General features: G+C 35.5%; 1 long non-coding RNA gene across 1 annotated transcript; it reads right to left on the bottom strand.

Annotated features, from left to right (window-relative positions):
- Positions 1–273: 273 nt before the first annotated feature.
- Positions 274–15,851, bottom strand: LOC129222791 (uncharacterized). Its single transcript, XR_008580611.1, has 3 exons — positions 15,337–15,851; positions 5,799–6,052; positions 274–735 (listed from the first exon to the last, which is right to left on the bottom strand). It is a non-coding gene; the product is annotated as an uncharacterized LOC129222791 (long non-coding RNA).
- Positions 15,852–16,247: the final 396 nt, after the last annotated feature.

The raw sequence follows: 16,247 nt of genomic DNA, 5'->3' as shown, positions 1-16,247 counted from the left end.
AGATGAGATGCAGTTGCTCGGGGGAAAAAATAGTTTAAAAAGTCTAAATACATTAAAAGGCTCGGAAAATTGAGTTAACCTGAGAGCGATGTCTTAAGAATGTCTGTGACTGGTGCCGTTACCCTAACTGCTTAGAATAAATTTTAACAGGTTTATTGAAAACTTATTTCAACAAAAATGTGCCAATAACGTATTAAAAGTGGAACAATAATCAACTGTTTAAAATATTAAGGTTTATTGAAAACTTAATGTTAAATACAAACGATACACGCAAACACAGTGCGGTATAAGGTTCAGCAATTATCTTCCAAGGCAATTTTGCTTACAACATCTAAAACTCCCATTTTACATCGGTACTTCTGTGACTTTGAGAATTTCTTAATTTCAGGCAGAAGACTCTTGAAAAAATCGACAAAACCGTCCGCATTATCATCGTTAGAAAAGTCCGTATTAGCAGAATCTGCTTCTGCTGCTTGCTCGCGACCTCGTTTGTTCTTGCTTGAAACTGTGGCAGATCTGGATGGAGCTGAAACGACTTCAGTAATTGAAACTTCAAAATTTTCAGTTGATTCGTCGTTGCTTTGGGATTCCCAATGGACTGGATTCGAAATTGTTCCGTCTTCGGTTGGTTCGTCTAATGCTGCTAGTGACAGCTCGATTTTGGGCTCTATTAAATTGAGTTCTGAATGTGTTACGTCCATATTTTTTTCCCCAATCGGTCGATTCCACGCCGGTCTGAAACATATAATTTGAAGTTTCTTTTTAGTAAATTCACTAAATAAGAGTAGAGTAAAACTTTTAGCAGAGTAAATAAGAGTAAAACTTTTTAGTAAATTCAATAAATATACATAATGAATGTACATCACTGCAAAAATGTTTTATTAAAGAATTACGAATACTAAGGTGCAGTGGCGCAGACAGGATTCTGTTTCGAAGGAGGCCCAGATTCTTACCTCGAAGAGACAATCACATTATTTTTTAATTATCGTCAGCTAAATACTACATTAGAGATTACGCAAATTATTGATAAACTAGAAAGTTGCCCGTCAAGGCATGACCGGTGAAAATTGCTTCTACTCTTCTACATTTGAACGAAGCAATTGCCCGTTTGATGATATTTTGATAGTTGAAATTTTAACCCTAATACCAGTGGATTATCCCTAAACTTCGGTAGATAGCGTTCATTGTTTTCGTTTCCTCATTCCCCTGAAATGATACAGTCTTACCAGTAAAACTGTTAAGTTACCGGATCGAGTTCAGCCTTGTCACAATAATGCCTTTCCTTGCATGTTGAACATTACCAAAACATACACTGGTGTAAGAAATTGAGAGAATTTTCAGATTTAGTCAATTATTTGCAGAACAACTGGATCGATTTCAATGAAATAGGTATGTACATACATTGAAACAACACAAACCAAATATTCATCTAAAATTTGAAATACACACGCATAGTCATAAAAACGCTTGTTATAGTCGGATAGTATAAAACAGCGGCTGCAAAATTGAAAAAAACTAGTATGTTGTGGCCATCACGAAACTTTCTTCTATATTTTTCTTTCTTTTTTTTTTTTTCTGATCCCTCCCCATGCTTGACGAGGAAGCAATATTCCCAACAAAAACAAAATTACACATGCAAAAACTTGACGACTATCCCAATGTCTGAATTATTGCAAAAGCAAAGCAAAGAGCGAAAATTGAAAGTTATTTTAAAAGCCTTGCTTGAATTAATTACAAATATTTTATTTGTTAACAAACATAAGATGGCAACAGTAAAAAATTTTAAATCATTGAGATAATATTTCCGGTCATTTCCATACAATTAAAATCACGAGAAATACGCAGACGACAATCTATTACGATTTATCTTTCTTATTGTTGCATTAATAAAAATATTTTTTATTCGCAAAAAAAAAAAAAAAAATCAACACTCTTGGAGTGATCGGCGTCAAAATTGAACCAAAGCCTGTTTACATATGAATTCACATATATTCCAAATTTCAACCAGAACGTAGCATTACTTCTTGAGATAGGGCACTCAAAATGGAAAAAAAGAACGGGTGATTGCGCTGCCCCCTTTTTAGCTGTTGACACAAAAATAAAATCAGTTCTTATACCTACTAAGGGCTCTTGCCGATAAATTTTTCTTTCATTCCGTTCATTATTTCTTGAGATACAGCAGTCACAATTGACGACAAAAAAACGTTCTATAGCTCAACCCCCGTTTGAGTTATTGACACCAAAATTGAATCAGCACCTGTTCCTGTTAATACCAACATATGGACCAAATTTTGTTTGATTCCGCCAGTTACTTCCTGAGGAATAGCAAGCACGCGTAACTCGAAAAACGTCCCATTGCTCCACCCCCCTTGGAGGAATTCGCGCCAAAAACTAATGGGCACAAGTTCACATAGGGGCACATATGTGTACTAAATTTCGTTCAATTTCATGCGGTACTTTTTGTTGTAGAGCGGCCACAAAAAACTGGTCACACACAGACGTGACACACATACATACACACACACATACATACATACACACACACACACACAGACAGACAGACATTTTCCAAAAATGGTCGAAATGGACTCAGCACACCTCAAAACGTTCGAATCCGTCAAAATTCGAAATTCGAAAATTTGCACGAATCCAATACTTTCTTCTATATATTAGATATAGAAGAAAGTAAAAAAGGGTTAGTAAGGGATATGATCCCCTGTAACAGACATATAGGCCTCGCAGTGTGACTCCTTACTTGAAATGAAGCAGTTTATGGGATCCTGGGGCAATTTTTTCCACTCGTTCAACAACGCTATACTCAGGCTGTAGAGGGTCCCCAGAGGGGTATTGCGAGTTGCTATTGCCTCCCGAGAGCGTCCCAGACATGCTCTATAGGATTGGAGTCTAGAGATCTGCTAGGTCAATTTATCCCGCGAATATCCTCCCGTTCAGGAAATTCGTCGACCAGAAGAACTCTATGTAGTCTTGCGTTGTAAACATCCATTAAAATTAACTCAGGGCTAACAGCGCCTCTCAAGAGGTGAGCGTAAGGCTTCAAGACCACATCCCTATACCTCACAACTGTAACAAAGCCTCTCTCAAAGACATGGAGGGGCGTGCAACCATCCAACCTGCCTGCCCAGACCGTCAAACCTCCTCATCCATACTGGTCGATTTCGCGGTTATTGGAGGGCAGGTAGTGGCTCCCGGTTCAGTTTAACCGACTATTATTGTCCTACGTTCATTGGATAGAAGCAGGAACCCACTACCTACCCTCCAATATACGCAGAATCGACCATTATGACGGTGGTGGTTTGACGGTCTGAACAGGCATCATGTTGGGTGGCCACACACCCCTCCATGTATTTGAGAGAGGTTCTTTGACAGTTGCGAGGAATAGAGATGTGGTCTTGGAGCCCTATGCTCACCTCTTGAGAGGTACTGTTAGTCCTGGGGTAATTTTAATGGAAAGTCACATACAGCTCTTCTGGTCGACGAATTTCTGGAAGGGGAGGATATTCGCTGGAGGGTTTAGCCAAGCAGATCTCTAGACTCCAATCCTATAGAGCATGTCTGGGACGCTCTCGAGGGAGCAATAGCAACTCGCAACACCTCTCCGGTGACCATCCATAGTCTGAGAACAGCGTTGTTGAACAAGTGGAAAGAATTGCCCCAGGATCCCATAAACTTCTTCATTTCAAGTATGGAGTCACACTGCAATGTCTATAGGTTTGTTAGAGGGGGCCATAAACCCCATTAACCCATTTTGTTGTTCAATTTTGCAACCGCTGTTTCATACCATCTAACTTTCTTTAACACTGAGTAAATAAAGTACCCTTTGTTTTCTGGCGCTTTTTTTAACAATGGATTTTATATTTAATCGTTTAATATTGAAATAAAATGAAGTTTATTGTTTTTTGCCCATAACTTTTTTCTAAAGAACAAATATGGTGAAGCAAAGATTGAGACCTAATTTAGATCACTCCTATCCATTAAACAAAAAAACCCATAAAAATCGTTTCACTAAGTGAGACGTTATGAATTCACGAACAACAACGCGCGAGTAGGAAATTTGAAAGTGTTCCCTCGATTTCTCCAGGATCCTTCATAACCCGGGACTTGAAGACCATTAGACGATCGGGGAGAAGTATACCGTTTCAAACAGAAAAAGAATTTTCCTAATCGGTCCAGGCGTTCTAATACCCGGCGTATATGTTCTAATACCCGGGGAGCATAGTACATAAAAGAATTCCAACGAAGTCTGTTAATTAGTATTGCCATAACTGTAAATTAAACTGATGGCGTCATGAAATATTAAATCTAGAATACTTGTCAAACTTCAGAACATCGGACACAAGTTACGATATATTTATTAAGGAATATAAATTAAATCGTAGGAGAGGGGGGATTTTTGTCTTCAATTCCCCTTCTTGAATTGAACACTAAATATATTTCAAAAATGAAATATTAAAAACTTTAATGACTAAATGAAGTTATTTATTAACAAAATTTTTTTACATTAAGTTATTTAATTTAACTATTTTCGAAGCAAAATACGTTTAATTTACTAATTTGCTACATGAGTAATAAATACATCAGTAGGACTATAATTAAAATTAACAGGGCGGCACCGTGAAAATCAAAACATTGCGATGTGTGAGAATTAAATATTGTTCAAACAAGATTCCTCCGTCGAACAAATGCACCGTTCACGCCAAAAAACCACGTGACCTGTGACGTGCGCGCAGCTGACAAAAGCTGTTCTACGGAGCCACAACGCGTATGAAATTTAAAGTTTCTTAGATTTCTCCGGTTCCCCTCATCATATCCAGACCAAATTTACATGGGACCCATCTGGAAAGTATACCCCTTTCAAACAAAAAAAGAATTTTCCAAATCGGTCCAGTATTCTTGGAGAAATACGAAAACATACATAAAAAGCCGCAATACGAAATCATAACCTCTTTTTTTGAAGTCGGTTAAAAATAACAGAATTTTTTTAAAAAATACTAAGCACTTTTCATAATGCACTCAAAAGGACAAAATAACTTTTCTGGGTCAGAAAGGACTATTTAGGAATTCCTGCAGTTTTCGAAAATTCCAAGAAAATGACACCACAAACGAAGAAAAGTGCGGTTCTAGTCATTTCAAACCAAACTTTCCCAATAAGAAAAATATGCATGTTTCAACACTCAGAGTTATGATTGAAAGCTAGATAATGATAAGAAATTCTCTTCATGACTTGAGCCGCACTTTTCTTCGTTTGTGGTGTCACTTTCTTGGACTTTTCGAAAACTATAGGAACTCAGAAAAATTGTTTTGTTCTTTTGAGTGCATTATGAATTATGAAAAGTGCTTAGTATTTTTTAAAAAATTATGTTATTTAATGAATTGGTGTGGGAAAGGTGGATGTGGGGGGGGGGCATTTCTAAAGTTCACCAGGGGCGTTAGACACCATAGGTATGCCACTGATACTTTGTAATTGTAGAAATAAAGAGAAATGAAAACCTATTGTAGGGAAGAGGTAAAAAACTACAATATTAAATTTCAGCGTGATAAATTAAAGTTTTTTTTTTTTGTAAATAAGTAAAAAAAAAATTGCCCCCCTCTTTTTTTAAACAAAACTTTTGAAAGTGAAATAAGTATTTTTTATAGAAATTAAAGAGGAAAAGAGAGAACAGTAGGTTCGGGGTGCCACATAAACTTTGATTACTTTGAAAAAAATTAAGCATTTTTTTGCAGGTGATTTATCATATTTTTTAATTTCATTACACTCGGAACAAAAAATAATCAGATACCTCGACATATTCCTGTATTCAGCTTTATGATGAACTTTCAGGTGAGTCCTCATGTTGCTTGTTGAGCCTCCTTTTGTTGCTACAGTCTGTTGGCACAACTTACAGATGCAACCATCAAAAGCAATCCCTTTACCACTTTCATCAGCAGGAAGGCCAAAAAATTGCCAGACAGAGCTCCTTGAACTTCTTTTTGATATTAAATGGTGATATTTTGGACTTTCAAGTCGAATTCGAGGTCCCATGTCTTTTATTATCTGTAGATATACAAACTATCACAATTTTCAGCTAGATTAAGACCAAATGAGCCGGAAATGAGTAGACAATACTTACTTATTTCCTGGTCATTCCATGTCAAATCAAAAAAATAAAAAAAAAAAATCTCAAACTGACCATCTCAGTTACAAATTAATCTTCCAGAAATTAGACTCTCTTACATCTTATCCTTATATATCATTTTAAAAATTCCATCATGCATAATTGATAATTTTTTAAATTTGCTAAAAAGGCCTTAAAAAAAAAATCTTTCCGGTAGTGCCCTATAATGTTGAAACTTCCATTCTATGGGAGCTACCGAATCGTATAATACGCTCATTTTAAAGAACATTTTATGCACTTTAATTTGATAAACAACGTGAATAATTTTCAAGGAATTTTTTTTTCTACGAAACTAAAAATAATTTAAGATAGTGTCGTTTCAAACTTTTGAAAAAATACACATAACATTTCCCAACTTAGAAACAAAAACTAGAAATTATATTAAAAAAAAGCAGAAGTGTCAAAACTTTCAGAACAAAATTATTTGTTTTACTTTGTATATCTGTTTTAGAAATACTATTTCGCACAAGCAGTAACTTTTAGTAAGTATATTAATTGTTTAGATATTAGTAAATCAATTGTTTACCTAAAACAAGCCATACTTCCATACTTGCTTAATGAAACTATTACCAAGTGTTTGTGACTTCTCAAAATACTTTGGGGTAAATAATGTAAGTCTTACTCATGTCTTTGGGGAAAGTTACTGTGTACATAATTATCAAAATCTTAAGAAAAATTTCAGTGAAGCTGTTGCATCAATTACCACTCATGTTCTCTAAAAACCAGCCTTAGCAAAATTTTGTACTTGTTTTTTTTGCTTTCATTTTTTTTTAATTTTATTTTTATTTTATTTATTCATTTATTTTTTATTATTTTTATTTTTAATTTCTTTTCTTTTTTTTTTTCTTTTTTTTTTTTTTTTCTGCTGCTGCTTTGTAGTCCCCCAAATATTTTCAAAGTGGCACCATCAGCTGTTACAGCAAATGACATGAGGAAAACTTTTGCAATTTTTGGTAAAATTTTGCTTTGAAATATTTTGCACAAGTTTTATAGGAACCAGTGGCGACGATTGGGGCCACTTTTCGAGGGGGGGGGGGGGGTAAGGGGGCAAAAAAAATTAAAAAAAAAAAAAAACAACTAAAAGTTATGGGACTTATAACGGCAACAAAAAAAAAAAAAAAAAATGAAAAAAATGAAAAAAAAAAAAAAAAAAAAAAAAAAAAACGAGCTGATGTGCGCCTCACATGACTTCCTTTTACTTCAATTTAATGTCATTTTCCCATTATTGGCAATTTTAATATGATTCAATAGTTTACTCTCTAAATATCACCAACAGTGGCCAAATTGAAACCAGATTTTAAAAAAAAAGCCAAATGTGTCGCCCAGTTGGCGACAAAACATGTCGATATATCGTCAAGTATCCGCCAAATTGTAACACCACTTGAGTTTACATCGAAATTAACAATGATTCCCCCCCCCCCCAAAAAAGGAGCAAAAGATCCCCTTAGAAACATCCGAATGCAACCAAAAGGGGAGGTGCACAACTAGACCCCACTAGGAGTCTACGTACCAAATTTCAACTTTCTAGGACATAACGTTCTTCAGTTATGCGACATACATACGCACATACATACATACATACGTACATACAGACGTCACGAGAAAAGTCGTTGTAACTAACTCGGGAATCGTCAAAATGGATATTTCGGGCGTCTATACGTTTTAGGTATCTATGCACCTGTGGTCGGGTCGGGAGAAAAAAAAAAAACTCAACATTCATTCGGGGGTGAGTCAAGTGGAAATTAATGTCAATTTTTGAGTCAAAATTTTTTCGCGAATACAATATTTCCTTTTTTGTAAAAGGAAGTAAAAAAGGAGGACACACAGTGGACGTTCAGCAGGCCAGTCCGCACCTGAAAGCAGTCACTGCCTTAATTAACGTGATTGCGCCTCCACGTGTTTCTCTTGACGGAAATAAAGAACCTTATGCACCCTCGGGTTTTTTTGCGCCCTTGTTCCTGAGCTCTCCCCCCCCCCTCTTTTTTTGCACTCTCAAACCTGAGCACTTTTTTTTCGCCCTCGAACCGCTTTGTTTTTACTTCCTTTTACAAAAAAGGAAGTATTGTATTCGTGAAAAAAATTTCACTCAAAAATCGGCCTTAATTTCTATTTTGCTCACCCCCGAATGAATGTTGGGGTTTTTTTTCGACTCGAGCACACGTGGATATATGACTAGGAACGTATAGACACACGAAATATCCATTTTGACGATTCCCGAGATAGTTACAACGACTTTTCTCGTGACGTCTGCATGTACGTATGTATGTGCGTATGTTTGTCGCATAACTCAAGAACGGTATGTCCTAGAAAGTTGAAATTGGGTACGTAGACTCCTAGTGGGGTCTAGTTGTGCACCTCCCCTTTTGCTTGCATTCGGGTGTTTTTAAGGGGGTCTTTTGCCCCTTTTTGAGGGAAAATCATTGTTAATTTCGATGTAAACTCAAATGGTGTTACAATTTGGCGGACACTTGGCGATATATCGCCAGTCTTTTGGTCGCCAAGTTTTGTTGCCAACTTGGCGATTTTTTTTTTGAAATCTAGTTTCAATTTGTCCATTGTTGGTGATATTAGAAAGTAAACTATTGAATCACATTAAAATTACCAATAAAGGGGAAATGACATTAAATTGGAGTAAAAGGGAGTCATGTGAGGCACACATCAGTTCGATTTTATCTTTTTTCCTACCATTCTCAAATTTATGCGTTCTCGTTTTTTTTTTTTTTTTTTTTTTTTGGAGCAATCACGATTGCTTATTGTTCTCACTTGGCAGTCCTTGACGTTGTGGTTCCTTTTTCAGCTTGGACCAGGGCTGCAGCATCACCGTCCACCGGCGGCGGCGCGGCTGGTCCTGATCACTGTCTACCGGAATCCACTTTTGCTGGGCGGTAGCTTCAATGTCCTACACACATGCTCATACATACTCCCCTACGCGCGCACGCCTTTACACACATACACACGCCTACGTGCACACACGTAAGCCTACACACACACAATTATACACACGTAACCACCCAGGAGGAGGGACATGCTTGGGGGGGGAGCCATTTCTAGAAACAATAACTCTAATCAGTGGGGTCTTGTCGCAACTCGTGATTGCGAAAAACATAATTTGAATTCAAAGTTTCGGAATTCAAATTAGATTTAATTGGGAGAAGTGGGTCATAGATTTTTTTTTTTTTTTTTTTTTTTTTTTTGCACTCTCACCCTGAGCGTCTTCGGGGCTTTTTTTTTTTTTTTTTTTTGCGCCCTTTGAGAGTCAAGGTTGGCGCCTTTTTATGGGACCTAGTCCGGCCTTGGTAGAAAGATCCATTTTTGAGTCCAAAACATAAATTCCAAATAAAAAAAGAACTATTCATCGAAATTTTTTCGAAAATGTTTATAAACCTTTCCAGCATTAACCTAGATAAACTGAAAATTTTATCGAAATCGGTACTGTAGTTTCTGAATTTACCCCGTACATATACATTTGGATTTTGTGTTTTATTTATATAAAGCAGATATTAATGCTAAATTATAGGCACACTTATATTAATTTCATTCGTAATATTCAGTGTGATCGTAACTTCAATAAATATACATAATCCGGGAAGGTTTATGACTGAAGATCTGTGATGCGACTTATATGCAACATACGGTGCTTCAAGATTTATTATTTTTTTAATTTATATGTATTTTATTTTGGTTATTTATTTATTTTTAGCATTATTTTACTTTTTTTCGGACATGTAGCAAGGGACAGGGAAAGTTGTAGCATATGCTTGGATTTTACATCGAAATGTAAATGATTGTACATCAAAACGTACAATCGAAAACAAACTGGAAAAAAAAAAAGAAAAAGCAGTTCGTTTGATGATTTTTTAAATATTTTAGGGGGAGTACCACCTTGAGGGACCCCCCCCCCCCCCTTTGCTACAAATGCTCATTTAATCAAACTTTTCTTTTTTCTAGTCCCCCAGAAGAATGCTAACGATTTATATAATGCTCCCTCCCACTCCGAATAAAAATATTGGTTTAGAAAACAATGGGCAGAACTCCAAAACGGGGTGGGTAATAGGGGAAAACTGGTTATAGTTGCAGGTCCGGATTTATAAATTTTGGACTCCCTGCAACTAATTCTGCACAGCTTCTCCCCAGAGGCCAGCAGTGTATATTTGCAACGTTAATAAGTCTTAGTGCTAGTCTTTTTTCCTTTTTTTTTTTCAGTTTCTTGGGCCGTCGGGGCCCTTAAAGTCGTTCCCCACCCATGCACCGGGGGATCTGGGGATACGCAAATTCGGGCCTGCATATTTGGATTCAGGTGGGTAGTTTTAAAAAACGACATTTTATACAACATTTTAGAGAAACGACTGATACAATCGATATTGATAGTGCTGGTTAAAGAATTTCCGTTGATGAAAAGTAGAAAATTAAAATTTTAGCTTAAGAAGAAAAAATCTTTTCAAGTATAAAAAAAATGTATCGATCAGGTAATTCATAAATCATTCAATTTTTTTTCTTCTTCTTTTCGGTAAAAGGTTTAAGAAATACTACCAGTATACACAGTTTTAGATCATGTTTTAAATGTTTTTATCTAGGGAAAATATTATCTCTTACTAGCAAAAATACCCGGCGTTGCCTGGGTCAGTAATAATTATTAGAAAAAATCGTTACTTGCTTTTGTTTTCTGCTTTAAGTGAAAGAATTTAAAACACATCTATTTGACGTGATTAAAAGTCGAGTTTCTTCCTTACCCATAAAACTAAAATAGCAATAAGTATAAAGAACAAAGTAGTATTGATTTAGAAACGAAAGCACTATATTTAAGCATATACAAATTTAAAAAACATGAAATTAATCTTCTCATGTTTAAAAAGATTAATCTGTTGATACTTTTTTTTTTTAACATGGAGTCTAAAACCTTCTCTGTATGGCTAATGAAGTACGAAGTGATTACAAAAAAGTAGCTGCGCTCGTAATCCCCTTATACTTGCTTTAGTTATTTCGGGAAATTTCAATCATTGTGGCTCTTGGTGCGATTTTACCGAATTTGCGAAAGTCGTTTCGGGGTACCTTCGATGATGCTCCCCCATTCTTTCCTTACTTTGTAAAACGATATGATATTAATTTTCGTTACAGAGATATCGTCGCCAAATGCTGAGATATTTTTGGTCACCATAAAATGGCGATAAACAGTTTCATCCGAAATGTTACCAAAATAAGTAATAAAATTTGGTGATTGTTTGAAATTGTGCAAAAAGGAAAATTAATAGAAGTTTTTGTGCTGTTTATGGATTTGCCTAATTTAGTTGCTGGATTATTTAACACAGTAAAAAAAGTCTTTTGAAAATTCTTTGATTGGCGATATTTTGTTTACATGGTGAAAGCTGAGAAACATTATGACGTAGTCTTCGGCTTCAAAAACAGCAACGTTGAAAAAACTGCCAAATGCATCAGCTACGGAAGTCTTTCTGCAAAAATTTTGGCGATCTGCTGGTTGTTTGGATAATGAGTAAGTGTTCAATCAGCATAAATAATAATAAAAACCATTAATTACATTAAAGTTCCGTTTAAATGGAAAATCATCAGCCAAATCATGTATTATTTGCCAATTTTGTGCAAAAATCTTACTTCAAGATTTGACTTGAGAAAAGCCTTGAACAATCGCGAAAAGCAAAGAAAGTCAACAATACAACAATTGTCGCTATCGACAGGGAGTTGAGATGATACACTAAATACTGTATTGAGTTGAGGAAAGCCTTCGAACATGGATCTAAAAAGCTCATAACTCGTTTTTTATTCTACTTAGAAATTTCGAACAGGTGCCATCTTCAGCAGAAAAATCAGAGCTTTCGATGGACATATAATGTAAATATGTGCAAGTATTTTTTCATCCCAATATTAGAGAATTTATACAAAAATTGTGTTTTATTGTCCCCCTAAGGGGGTTTTGCCCCCCATAACGGGACGAAAACTACCCTATGTGTTATTATGATGCATAAGCTATATTATTGTAAAGTTTCGTCAAAATCCGTTCAGTAGTTTTTGCGTGAAAGAGTAACAAACATCCATCCATACATCCATACAGACAAACTTTCGCATATATAATATTAGTAAGATAATGTAATAGTTTTTGAAAAATATTTATTAGAATTTTTTGATCAACAGTATTTCCTGTTGAAATAAGATTATACAATCGGATACCGACTTACGCGAGGGATGCATTCCAAGACTCCTCGCGTAAGTCAAAATTTCGCGTTGTGGAAAAGTGTTGTGTACATAACTTTTTTATTAACATACCCATTCATTGCAGACAGTTTTAAACATTTTTTAAACTGTTTTAGACCTTTTTTCAACTATATATTACCGTTCCTTACATAAAGAGCTGAATTTTTACCGTATTTTTTAAAAAAGCTGCATTATTCAAACACTGCACTAAGAGTACTTACTATACAGTAGATACAATACGTTACATTTATAACTTAAAAATTGAAGATGATAATTTATGCTGCGCAATCTGATCGTCATTCTATATATGTTTAAAGACAGTAGCTTCGCATTTACTGTTATAACAGTTACATCTATGGTGACTGACACTCCTCTCTTTCAGAGTCTCTATAATCTACAATACAAGAGCAGATTCCAATTTCATATTGTTTGCATTTAGTTTAAACACTACTCTGCGAGCTTCATATTAAAACCAAGGTCTGGATTTATACGGATTGCCTTTTCTTGACTTTTAATTATACATATGAAAGATTCACTCCATACCTAATTGTCGTGCTACCTTCGACCCACTATCTAGTTGTTCAAGTGTATTGAGAATCTTTATCTTCTCTTTTATATATATATATATATATATCACTTTCATATTTAGAATAAATAAATGAAAAAAGAGGAGTGGTGAATATACATACTAACAAAGCTATGTTTATAGCACAGTGTGCGGGAACTTGCGCAGTTAGTGATGCTGAAAGGTTGAAAGTACATTCACGAAGTCAATGTTTAGTAGTGAATAACGAAGCCAAATTTTAGCATCACCTTCCAAATATTTTCGTGTTGAGGGCGAGAAATTCGCTTTAGCTCTAAAATTCGTTGCTCCTGAAAAACTCGCGTTATAGCCGGATCGCGTTGTAGCGGGAGTCGACTGCATTAAAATTAAAAACATGTTTCAGATAATAAAATCTTGTTTTCGTTCTGTAAAATATTAAGCATGTTGTTTTTTTGGTTGTGTGTGTGGGGGGGGGCATATAGCTGGACAATGTAAGAGGGGCGGCAAACTTGGTACCTGCCCCGAGTGGCAGAAACCTACGCTACGCCCTCCGCTGTCTAAACAATGAATGCATAAACTAAAAGTAACTGTGCTTGTGCTAAATTCTGTTTAGTAAACAGATTTTCAAATCGTTTTCCGAACAAATAATTATGTTCTAAAAATTTTGATATTTCTTTTTTTTTTAAATAATTTCTAGGTTTGGTTTCCAAATTGGCAAATAAAAGTCATTAATTAACCACAAAAAGTGGGACCCTTCTTGCTCTCCCCTCCCCCGAATCGCCGCCACTAATAGGAGCTACAAAGTTGTGTAATACAGTAAAACCTGTAAAGTTGACCACCCTTGTAAGTTGACCACCCGTCTATGTTGACCGCTTTTGTCAGGAACGGAATTCGTCCTATCTTATATATTGAAAGAAAACCTCTGTAACTTGACCACCTCTCTATGTTGACCACCTGTCTATCTTGACCACTAATGTACACAAAATTTGGTTTGGAGTATTGTAAAAAACCCTTTGTAAGTTGACCACTTGGTTTATTTTTTAAAACTTTCTTCAGCAATTATTTTATATTTTATTATTTATTTATTTATTTATTTATTTATTTTTTTTGATAACTTTCCAGGAAAATTTTTAATGCTTTTACTAACAGACTAGCATTTTACTAACTAAATAAAACCGCAACATAAAGCTTATGCTGCTCTTTAGTCTCCAAACTTGTTTTTCATTCGTTGTACTCTATTTAAGATAGCCTACACTCCATTCAAAGAAAATAGGTGTCCGTACAATAGTACAATTTTTTTTCAGTTGCAATATGTTGTGGCAACACTGGAATTTTGCTAAAGAGCAGGTTCAGATCTATAAATTTTGGGCCCCCTGCAACAAAATATGTAGGGCCTCTCCCTAGTAGCCAGCAGTGTCTATTTGTAAAATTAACAAGTCTTAGTGCTAGTTTTTGTTTTTGTTTTTTTTTAATTTCTAGGGTCGTTAACCCCCTTAAGGCTTAAGGAGGTGGACCCCCGCACTGCAGGTACGCAGATCTGGGCCTGTTAAAGAGTAAAATTACATATTTCTGGTGCAAGGGGTTAAGAGATAGGACATTTTAATTTTGCCTTTATTAACTGGGAGAGTCGAGCTTGTTGCTCTTTTTGCTATAAGTTTTATATAAAAAGACTTCAAAAAGAAAGTTAACTGAACTTGAGATTAATAAAAAGTATGAAATATGAAAATTAATTGAGAAGGGAGAAAGCTAGAGAAAATTATCTGGGCACATATAGAATTTCCAGAATTAGTGTCTAATATGGTTGAAAACAAGGAAAAAATGACAAAAATATTTGACTAGTATTTTCAATTAGTGTTTCATAATGTTAAACAATGAAAGTGAGTTGAATAGAAAGAGTAAGGGTGAATTCGTCAAAAAATGAATACATGGTGCAAGAAATGACAAAAAAATAAAAAAAAATCATTACTGCCCTTTATAAGTTGACCACCTGTCTAAGTTGACCACCAAAGTACTGCACCGCGAGTGGTCAACTTATACAGGTTTCACTGTACGTGTATTTTTCTCCCCACACACCCCACCACTTAGCTGTAAGTCTTAGGTTCGCGTAGCGGGCCCCCCTCACGACAGGGTGCGACGGTCGAGATAATACGTGTACTGTAATTTGATATGTAATTTGAATAATTTTAGGGGGGGGAAAATCACAAAATGTTATATTTAATTTTTTTTTTTTTTTTTAAATCTGAGAACCGAAATCGGGTGTAATTAACTTTTTTCAGCGTTTTCAAACAAACTATAAGTCTTTTTTTTTTCATTTAAATAAATATCTAAATAATTTTTAGATCCATGAATTATGCACACTATTCCTTCATGTTATTGCAGTAAAGTATTTTAAAAAATGCGAAAAACAATACTTACTTTTTATCTTCTTGCGTCAGTCTTTAAAAAAAGTCAGTCTCAAAAGTCTCTTGCTAAAATCAATTGTCTCATCAATGTCATTACTTCACAGGCATTTTAACCGAGAAACGAATCGAAAATGTCTTCACTTTTTCCATTCCGGTCACTTGATAACGACTCGAAAGCTGAAGTACACAAAACACCCTATGTCCGCGCAGCTAGGATTTGCATTGGTTTTATCGGTTTCCAATTCCGTTTATGCGTAGAACTTTCACAAAAAAGCCTATGTTCGCGCATGCATTTGGCGATGAGTTTCGAGATTCAGACAAGAAGTTTCGCCCATACAGATGTACAGATACAAAACCGCACCAAAGCAGTAAAAAATAACCGCATGTTACCACTGCGTGTTCAGTGGTTCCCCACCATGGAGCTAGTATCGCTCGATGATAGCTCCATGATTCCCCACATTCTTTATCAGGATGGTAATAATAATTAGTGTATGATTGTATTATGTACGTTCGGTAGGACCCCGTGAGCGTTACCGCAACGGCACTATCGTAGTCGAATCCGAAAAAGTCATCATTCATGCTGCCATCTAGCGGACAGAGAATCAACAATAAATTGAATGCTCCTAGCACAAATTTCTTTTGTGCTTTTTTTTCTTCCGGCCCACAATGGAGTATTTGCATGAAAATCCTGGTCAAAAGACCAAAATTAAAAATTTATTCGACTTTTATGAAAATTTATTCTATGATAGTTGACTAATCGGTGCGTCGATCGGCACCTGTTTTGGAAACTTGAATCACGTACAACTACTCATAGCCTCGGTAAAAAATAAAATTTCTATAAGAATTTTCGCTTTTTTGTTACGTTTCAGCTTAATTATTACGTTTCAATGTAGATTTTTTGTGGCTTTATAAATGAATGGAATT

This window comes from Uloborus diversus, chromosome 5, assembly GCF_026930045.1.
Source record: "Uloborus diversus isolate 005 chromosome 5, Udiv.v.3.1, whole genome shotgun sequence".
In the NCBI taxonomy this organism is placed as follows: domain Eukaryota; kingdom Metazoa; phylum Arthropoda; class Arachnida; order Araneae; family Uloboridae; genus Uloborus; species Uloborus diversus.
This window is presented reverse-complemented; position numbering and strand designations above follow the sequence as displayed.